At 40.8% G+C, this 10358-nt stretch overlaps 1 protein-coding gene across 1 annotated transcript in view; it reads left to right on the top strand.

Annotated features, from left to right (window-relative positions):
• LOC310800169 (dynein axonemal heavy chain 5-like) overlaps nt 1-10358 on the top strand; it is a gene marked incomplete at both ends in the record, with an annotated part of 678223 nt that overhangs the window by 234916 nt on the left and 432949 nt on the right. The window lies entirely within an intron of this gene.

Below are 10358 nucleotides of genomic sequence, written 5' to 3'. Positions count from 1 at the left end.
TAGTCTGCACTGAATAAATCAGCTACACACACACATCTGATCTGATGCATCGATCCATCTACTGTGATCAATAATTCCATTATGAAGCACTGCTGACAGTCAGACAGACAGACAGACAGACAGACAGACAGACAGACAGACAGACAGAGACAGACAGACAGACAGACAGACAGACAGACAGACAGACAGACAGACAGGCAGACAGACAGACAGACAGACAGACAGGCAGACAGACAGACAGACAGACAGACAGACAGACAGACAGACAGACAGACAGACAGACAGACAGACAGCACCAAGCCAGGAGGCCAGAGGGCCCATGAGCAAGGCAGTGAGCAGACAGAGTGTTTCATTACAGGGATCAATAAAGTTGAATGAAAAAGACTAAATAAAGAGTTGATGTATTGTGAGAGGCTGAGGGGGGGGGCAGGGAACACACTACAGATACATGATCTAGATGGAAGTATTGATCATCAACATCGATCAATATCTCATCCATACAAAATAAAACTCATGTTCATCACTGGAGCCGTGCTTAAATGGTCTGGGCGACTGAGTGGAATGTAAGGGCCCTGCTGTGCATGCTGCACACCGGCCCCAAAAAATACTAACCTAAACTAAACTTTACCACTATTCCTTCAGAAGTTGTAGTTGTCATAGATTGTGTTGCATAGTTGATTGCTCTATTGCTGACAAAAATGTGTTATGCCAAATGTCGTAATTCCCAATTTCCCCCCGGGGATCATTAAAGTCTTTCTGATTCTGATTCTGATAATGTAATGTAATGTAAATGTGTGTTGTGTGTGTGTGTGTGTGTGTGTGTGTGTGTGATGTTTTTGATGTATATGTGTGTGTGTGTGTGTGTGTGTGTGTGTGTGTGTGTGTGTGTGTGTGTGTGTGTGTGTGTGATGTATATGTGTGTGTGTGATGTATATGATGTGTGTGTTAGCCTCACCTGTGAGCGTGAGCTGAGAGCGTTAAACATGTCAAAAAAGACGAAACAGGTGAAGGTCATGGTGGTGTCTCGAGGAGTGATCACGTTGTCCCGCAACTGAAGACAAAATTTAAACTCAGCTGGTTTCACAGAAAGTATTTAAAATAACGTGACAACAATGTTTGTTTACTTTTCTGTAGGGCTGCAACTAACGATTATTTTCATTATCAATTAATCTGTCGATTATTTTCTCGATTAATCGACGAGTTGATTGGTCTATAAAATGTCAGAAAATGGTGAAAAATGTGGATCAATATTTCCCAAAGTCCAAGATTACTTCCTCAAAATGTGTTGTTTTGTCCACAACCCAAAGATATTCAGTTTACTGAGTAAAGAGACCAGAAAATATTCACTTTTAAGAAGCTGGAATCCAAGAATCTTGATTTGTTTTCCCCATTTAAAAAATTACGTAAACTGATATCAACAGTTATCAAAATAGTTTGCGATTAATTTAATACTTAACAACTAATCGATTCATGGTTGCAGCTCTACTTTTCTGTCAGCCACGCACAATATCTCAGATCAGATTTTCATAAAACGTACAGTAAGAGAGAGTGATGCGATCATTGCTCCATTCTGCCATTTCAAAATTACACTGATTGCCCTACGGAGGGCGCTAAAGAGTTTGTTTAATGGTCTGATATATATGTATATGTATAATATATATTATATATATATGTATAATAAATAAATAAATATTATTATTTATATATATATATATACAGTATATATATATATATATATATATATATACATATATATATATATATATATATATATATATATATATACACACACACATATATGAGAAAGAGAAATGTACTTCATGCTGTGCAGCAGGCAGGGGGAGTTGGCTCTGACCTCTCTCCAGAAGACGAACAGCGTGCCACAGACAATGATGAAGGCAGACAATAGGACTTTTTCTTCACTGTCTCATTCGGTCTAAAGCCTGTATTATGCTTGACGCTTTGGCCGGCCGCACGGAAATGAGAGACACGGAATCCGACGAGGAAACGTGTGGAGCTTGTATATTCTGTGTGGGTTTCTGCAGGCGGAATTGAGCGCGAGTCTTGAAAACTCCACTTTGTCCGCCCGTCCGCGTCCGCGTAGTTACAAAATTCGGCGTGCGCACGGCCGGTCGAAAACCGTCCGCACGGAGCCTTGCGGAGGGGCGTGTCTGCTGATTTGACGTCACTTTTCCGGGCGGACACTCGCGTTCCTCGCTGATGCAGAAAGCATAATGAGACCTTGACTCTCTCTCCCTCCCTCTCTGCATGTTCATCATGCACACGCATGCATACGCTCGCACTCAATGATGAAACAGTAGTTTTTACCGTGTTACAAAAATGCAGACATGCGTCTAATTGACGATTGAAAAGTATCAATTAACGTTAGTCTTTACTGTCCAACACATGGCAGTTTGAAGAAATTGTTTCACAACAAGAGACGGATTGTTTGTAGACTGCATTGACAACTGACAGCTGCATGTGGAGTGCGGACTCGTCTTTATAATGTTGTGGAGCCCTGCAAGACACAGAGAGCACAGCCCTCGTCGCATGGCCGTAGCTAGCTATGAGGACGGGGAGGTCCGGACCTCCCCTAATATTTCAGAGAAAAAAATAAAACAATCTGCATGGAAAAGCATGAAAAACACGGGATCTCTTTTATTTTGAAACGAAAGGCAGGTCAGGCAGGAAGTCATCTGACGCCGCGTCCGCGGTAACTTGATTCTGAGAGAGCAGCAGCATGGTGGTGAGTGATGACTGTCTGTCTGCCTGGCGAGATAATTGAAGGTGAGCGAGCTGCAAGACAGTGAGCGAGTGAATGACAGACAGTGAGTGACACTGACAGATTTTTTAGCAACATCCAAGAAAGTAAGTGTCTAGTCTGTCTCTTAAGTAATGTTACCTGTGTGACACGTTGGGATGCTACTGGCTAATCATGCATGATGCCAATTGCCAAGCTCCCGAAGTCAGGTATGCAGGTGGCTATATGCATGGTTTCAGTTTCATGACCCAATAAGTAACAAAAAGAGGTGATGTAAAGTTAAAAACAACATAATATATTTTATTTTATTTTTCAATCGTTCCTATCAGGAATAAATAAATGTCCCTCTGTATGTTTTTTTTATTATCGATGATGACTTTGTGTGTTGTGTACGGCTTGGGTTGTGTACCTGTGTTTGTAGGTGTCATTTTGATATGAATTTGGCTAAAACAGTTTGTGTTTGTTAGTTACAATTATGTTGACAGGAGAGCTGAGCAGGTGGTGACATGAAAGAGAATATACTGAATAATGACATCACAACAGTATAATCCTAATGTTGATTTAAAATTATATATTACTCTAAATATGGCTAAAAAAGGGGGAAAAAAACCCTCACATTTTTTTCGGTGGCGCCCGCCTCCCCTTGCTGGACCTCCCCTATTTCGGAACCCTGGCTACGGCCCTGCCTCGTCGCGTGTGAAGAGAGAGGGAGAAGGGGTGAGACAGAAGCAAACTATTTTTTGCAGATCTCAAAAGCAGGTAAACCACTGTGGGATTAGTGAGACTATTGCTAAAAGGAGAAGATACTGTAGTGATGCGTGCTTCGTCAGTGCGCCCTGCAGCCTGGGCTGTCGTCCGCTCAAAGACTACTTCACGGGGCGGCTGCGTGTCAATTGACGTGCCCTTAATATGCAATGCGAGCAGTATAGCCTATCGGAGGAATGTTTTTGTTTAGATGGCTGGAGGATGCAACTTGTCTTCTCGTTTTGTTAATGTGTTTTTTTCTGCTTGTAGATGTAAAAATAAATGCTTTCTAATGAAAGATAAACAAGCATTTGTTGTGGGAATGGTTTAATGGGGCACAGACAGTCAAATAGCGCATTTTAATCTTCTCGGTTAACCGACAAATTGTCGGCTAATGAGGGTCGGTTGTTGGTCAAGAAAAATTATGATTTTCGACATCCCTAATTGCCATTAGTGTGAACTTCTTGTCACCACGTTGCACGACAAACTTCCCCTCCAAGAAAGCCTTGTGGACTGATGGGTGGGTATCTGGTAGTTGTGCCATGTCTTTCAAGAAGATTGGCATCCAGCGGGCATAGTTCGTATTAGGGCATTCACAGACTAGTTGACTAGTAAAACCACTAGTCGACACTGTGCTTAGTAGTCGACTAGTCGTTTTAGCAAATTTAAATCTTTAAGAAAGAACATGAGGTATTTACACGACATACATGGACTATCATATCCCATATCCCCCACAAAGAACATCAAAACACAACAAAACAAGAAAACAAAAGATACACAATAATCCAAGAACAAACAAGACTATTGGACAAACAACCAAACAAAAACAATGCATTCAAAGTAAATACATAGATCTTGCCCTGTTGGCAGCTAGGAAATGCATAGCTTTAAATTGGAAAGCATCCAATCCCCCAGCTGTAGTTCACTGGTGGAATGAACTCTCAAGCTACCATACATTGGATAACATTTACTACAAGAGCAAAGGCAGATTCTTAGACATCCCCAAAATATGGCAACCACATACAGAGTTTGACTTTAAGAACTTTTTACCCCAGTGTCATTAGGCTTATCAGGATAGGAGCTGAATGCATTGTTTTTGTTTGGTTGTTTGTCCAATAGTCTTGTTTGTTCTTGGATTTTTGTGTATCTTATGCAGTTTTCTTGTTTTGTTTTGTTGTGTTTTGATGTTCTTTGAGGGGGATATGGGATATGGGATATGATAGTCCATGTATGTCGTGTAAATACCTCATGTTCTTTCTTAAAGGGATAGTTCGGTTTGTTTGAAGTGGGGTCCTATCAGCTAGTCAGATACACTAACTTAATTAGGTACAGTGTTCTTGAAGCGGGGCGCAGCGTCGAACGAGATCCGGCACCCAGAGCAGCAGCATCACCAGCTTTTTCTCTCTAAGTCCTGGGGGTCAACAACTAAACAAAAAAACGTAATTTAGCCACCTAAAACAACGCCCACCTAAACAAATCGACATCCGTGTACATGCACGCTCTATTTTGACAATTTTCAGCGCTTTACTTTTCCGCGAAACAGCAGTTTCATTCGGTACTGCTTTTTCTCCCAACCGTACAACTACCGTATTCCTCCGCAGTTGAGTTGACTTTGCTAGAAAATATTTTTCATACAAGAGTGATGGTAGCATGTTTAATTTTATTCCTATGTGGGTTTAGAATATTCTTTCTATGTTACTTCGTTTCAGAGATATGGACAGTTTTGTTTAGCTAGAAATGACCTTGACAATAAATTTGACCTTGAACATGACCTTGAAATGTGAAACTTATGTCAGATATGGATTCATAGCTCCAAAAAAGTTGAAAAAGTGACATTATACGACAATCTAAGACTTCAAGAAGCTGAGATATGACCTTTGGTCTTTTCGGTGACCGCCATTTTGGATTTCATGGATACCGGCCACTAGGGGGCCACCCCAACTTGTATCCGGTGGTTTTTGAAAACCTTATCCCCATACCTAACACCCTGCCAAAAATCAAGAACTTGTCACCAAGTGCACAATCTTTATGATTTTTGACATATTCCCTCCCAGCTATGTGTGTGTGTGTGTGTGTGTGTGTGTGTGTGTGTGTGTGTGTGTGTGTGTGTGTGTGTGTGTGTGCGTGCGTGCGTGCATGCTTTTAGGGTTCCCACATCTTCTTAAAACATCAAACTCAAGGACTTTTCAAGGACTTTCCATGCCAAATTCCCTCAAATTCAAAGTCCCAACACGACATAGTTTGAGATTCATTGCTGAGGATGTTTCTAATGAGAACCAGCAGGCTTTACAGAAGCTCACAGACAACGAAGAAGAAAGAGAGGCTTGAAAAGTCCAACACAACCTAGTGAGAGGAGGTGCTGCTGTACCTGCGGAGAAGATGTCCATGGCCTGCTTCAGCTCCCCGCGGCTCCTCTGGTTGTTGCTGGTCAGGTCCACCAGGGGGGTGTTGTGGTCGCTCTCCGTGGTGGCGAACAGGCTGCCGTCCACGAAGAGCTCGGGGGCGATGTAGCAGGTGCGGCGCCGCGACGTGTCGAAGAAGTAGTTGAAGTCGGCCGGGTTGTCCTCCGGCAGGTAGGTGGGCTTGAAGCTGGCGAAGTCTGTGAGGAGCACCCAGTTCCAACTGGTCACCATCACGTTCTCTGTCTTGATGTCACCGTGACGCACGCCCGCCTGGGTTCAACAGCATGGTGCAGGTTGAGACCACATTACATTCATATGTGGGAGGGGTATTAGCAATGGGATTTAAATATAATAATAATAATACTAATAATACTAATAATAATAATAATAATTAGGGATGCACCGATGTTAAAATTTTGGCCGATACCGATAACCGATATTAACATTGCTGTTATGACCGATAACCGATATTTACCGATGTCGATATGATCTGTATAAAAACACATTTTTGTGATGATAAAATTGTGTACATACTGAAAAACACATGTAAACACTGTGAATTTGAAAGATTAACGTCTTTCTTTATTTCCAAAACATTTGGAAAAGCCCAGAAATCATAGATTTACTGCAATGTTTCCTCTCAATGTAAAAATGTTGGCTGATACCGATAAGCGATATTAACATTGCAACATTGGACCGATGCCGATATGTTAGAAAATGACTAACATCTGCCGATACCGATATGATTGCCGATATAGCGTGCATCCCTAATAATAATGATGACACATAGCTGCATCTAGACTGGTTTTTCGGGGCGGCTGTAGCTCAGGAGGTAGAGCGGGTTGTCCACTAATTGCTTTGGATCAAAGAGGTCGGTGGTTCGATTCCCGCCTCCTCCAGTCTGCATGTCGAAGTGTCCTTGGGCGAGATACTGAACCCCAAATTGCTCCCGATGGTGTGTAGGCACCCTGCGTGGCAGCCTGCCGCCATCGGTGTATGAATGGGTGAATGTAGACTACCTACTGATTGTAAAGCGCTTTGGATAAAAGCGCTATATAAATGCAGGCCATTTACCATTTTTGTAAAGCAGCTGGCCCTGGTGGCCTGTAAAAAATATGTTTTTGGGGGTATTTTCGTACTAATCATGAGCCCAACTGCTTAAAGGATCAAAAAGCTTGGTACAGAATCATTCCTATACACATGCTGTTTGAATAATTTGCTTATAGTGATCAATACTCCACTTAGTGATAATTTTAGGTGTTCTTCTCACACATGAGAACAGTCATTCTATTATTATTATTTTTTGTGTTAACTTACAAACTGACAAAAATGAGCCACTGAGATACAGCAGTGATACTTGGAGGGATATTGTGTGGGACTCTTCAGTCACCTCACAACTTGGTTGTGACTTTGAGAAACATGTTGAAGAGACTATCTGAGACGGCCAAGTCATTCAAAAAGTATAATAATAATAATAATGATAATTTGATTTGATTTGATAATCTTTATTTTGAACTTGCAGATAAAACAAAAAAATAAAAACATATCAATGAAAGCCATGATATAAAAATTAAGCAACAAAAATAAAATAAAAATAACAATTAAAAAGAAAATGCAATCATTGATCAACCTCAACATGTTCAAAAAGGAGTAGGAAGAAGTAAAGACTTATACTCCTACCCCCTTCTTATAACATCAATATCCATATTGATAATTACAAGTATAAATGTATATCATAATTTCTATGATTTCTTAAATATATCACTATCTGTATATAACATTATATAATCCATAAAATATAAATATATTTTCTATCTATCTACCTATCTACTATATATCTATAAATAATACTTATTAATAATACACTCATAACTATACCCATACAATGTATGAATTTGGCATCATATAGACAATCTACTCTGATCACTAAATTACTTAAATAAAATATAAAATAAAAAAAATAATAATAATCAACATAGCCCTTCCTCAACTCTATACCCCTTAAGTATGTTTCTTTTATACACCCTTTTAAACTGTACCATGTTGGTGCTTTGTTTGAGTTCCAACTCCAGACCATTCCATAAATTTACCCCACAGATTGAGATGCACTGACTTTTCAAGGTAGTGTGAATAAGTAGTTTCTTTAAATTGAGCTCCCCTCTTAAGCTTTCTGAATGAGATGTTGCGTGTGAAGGCGCGCTCCACAAACTCAAGCAAAATGTTCCTGCATGATGAGGCCCCATCGGAGGTGGTTTTGCCCAAAACACTGGGAAACATGTGCTTTAGATATTGAACCGTTTTCCTTCCAGCCGCAAGCCACAGATTCCAAATCAGCTTGCCACTTTCATGGTGTGATCTCTCTGTGAAACACCAAAGAGCGCAAGCTCCAAACGTCTACTTCTGTGTCAGCCTCAACCAGCGGGAGAACAAGTAGTCCATCCTCCAATAGCTTACGGTACAAGACATTCTGGTCTTTCAGGTCTTGGGAATTCAGGTTTGGCACATTACATAAGAGACGTTGCCTTTATGTCTTCTCTTATCCAGGTTTTGAAATGGAAATCTCTAATGCGAAGGATGTCAAGAAGCACCGACGACATGAGATACGCCATCATCTGCAGAACTGGCCCCGATCTATGTCATCACAGAAAGCCAACCAATCATGTGTTCAGGGTCGCACAGCTGTTACAGAACTGTTACAATCATGTGTTCAGGGTCGCACAGCTGTTACAGAACTGTTACAATCATGTGTTCAGGGTCGCACAGCTGTTACAGAACTGTTACAACCAATCATGTGTTCAGGGTCACACAGCTGTTACAGAACTGTTACGATCATGTGTTCAGGGTTGCACAGCTGTTACAGAACTGTTACAATCATGTGTTCAGGGTCGCACAGCTGTTACAGAACTGTTACAATCATGTGTTCAGGGTCGCACAGCTGTTACAGAACTGTTACAATCATGTGTTCAGGGTCGCACAGCTGTTACAGAACTGTTACAACCAATCATGTGTTCAGGGTCACACAGCTGTTACAGAACTGACGACAGCTGATGCAAGTGGGGGTTAACAGCAGCGCCCCGTACAACTTTGACGATCATTTGAAACGACATTTTAATAACGTGATATTGCCAGATGTTGCCATCAGCTCCCTAACTGTGCTCACTAACTGTTTACAGTTGATACCATGGCGATGACAGGGACTGTCATGAACCAGGCGTGTCTTGAATGTCGTAAGCATCGCTGAGTAGGGGTGTCACGATACACTAATTTCACGATACGATACGATACACGATATTGGGTTCACGATAACGATACGATACGATATTTTAACAATATTCTTTTTAACAAAAGTAAATAATTTTTATGTATTTGTTTACCATTTATTTAACCATGTGAGTCCCGTTGAAATCGAAACCTCTTTTCAAGGGAGCCCTGGGAAAATAATGGAAAAATAGTCTTTCATTTGAAATACACAAAATACAAAACAAATGCTGTTTTTGGAAATTTTTATTATAATAACTATAAAACAACATGGAAGATAATGCTTCTCTTACAATAGAATGTGTCACACTGTCACAAACTAAATGTTTGTTGCATGGTGAAAGAAAAATAAAGTATACAATCTATTTCTTAAATAACTCATGCTCAATGGTCCCTAAACTTATGTAATCTTATGTACCCCTTGAGCTGTTTTGCCATGCCAGTAGTAGTCTACCCCCTCACTCATGCGTGTTCATTCTGCTAAATTTGTTCTATTATTATTCAGGAGCAAACAAAAAAAAATTGTATCGTCATTTTTTTCTGACGATACATATCGTGACGTTTTGATATCGCGATAAATCGTGCGACGAAATATCGTGACACCCCTATCGCTGAGTGGAAGAAATATGTTTCCAAATTATAATAGACAGGACTAATAGATCCAGGTGACTAGGGGTGTCACGATACACTCAGTTCACGATACGATACGATACACGATATTGGGTTGACGATAACGATACGTTACGATATTTTAACAATATCTTTTTGCGGTCGATATGTAAGTGGAGGGGGCGTCCTCCACGCTAATTTGAGTCATTTCACCATTTTCATCCTCCCGTGTTTCTGTTAACGTCCCTCGTCTGTTCAAACAAAGCAATGAAAAGGAGAGCGAGCATGCAATCAGATGCAGATCAGTGTTCCACCATGTTCAGCTTCTTTTTCTCACGATATGAGATTTCATCTCAGCGACACGTATTGTCACCTTTTGATATCGCGATATATCGTGGGACGATATATTGTGATATCCCTACTGGTGACGACCCATTCAAAGGTGATACAGTCAAAACACCAATGCTGTATGCAAACTTTGTGCCATGCCAAGAGCCTGCCAGCCCATTGCAGCCCAACTCAGTGGGAACATATTGTGCATACTAGATGACAGTGGAGGCATCAAGGAGACACACACAGCTGCA

Source organism: Poromitra crassiceps (genome assembly GCF_964638095.1).
Source record: "Poromitra crassiceps genome assembly, chromosome: 29".
Classification (NCBI taxonomy): Eukaryota; Metazoa; Chordata; class Actinopteri; order Beryciformes; family Melamphaidae; genus Poromitra; species Poromitra crassiceps.
The sequence above is the reverse complement of the archived record's forward strand: the minus strand, read 5'-3'. Positions and strand labels throughout refer to the sequence as shown.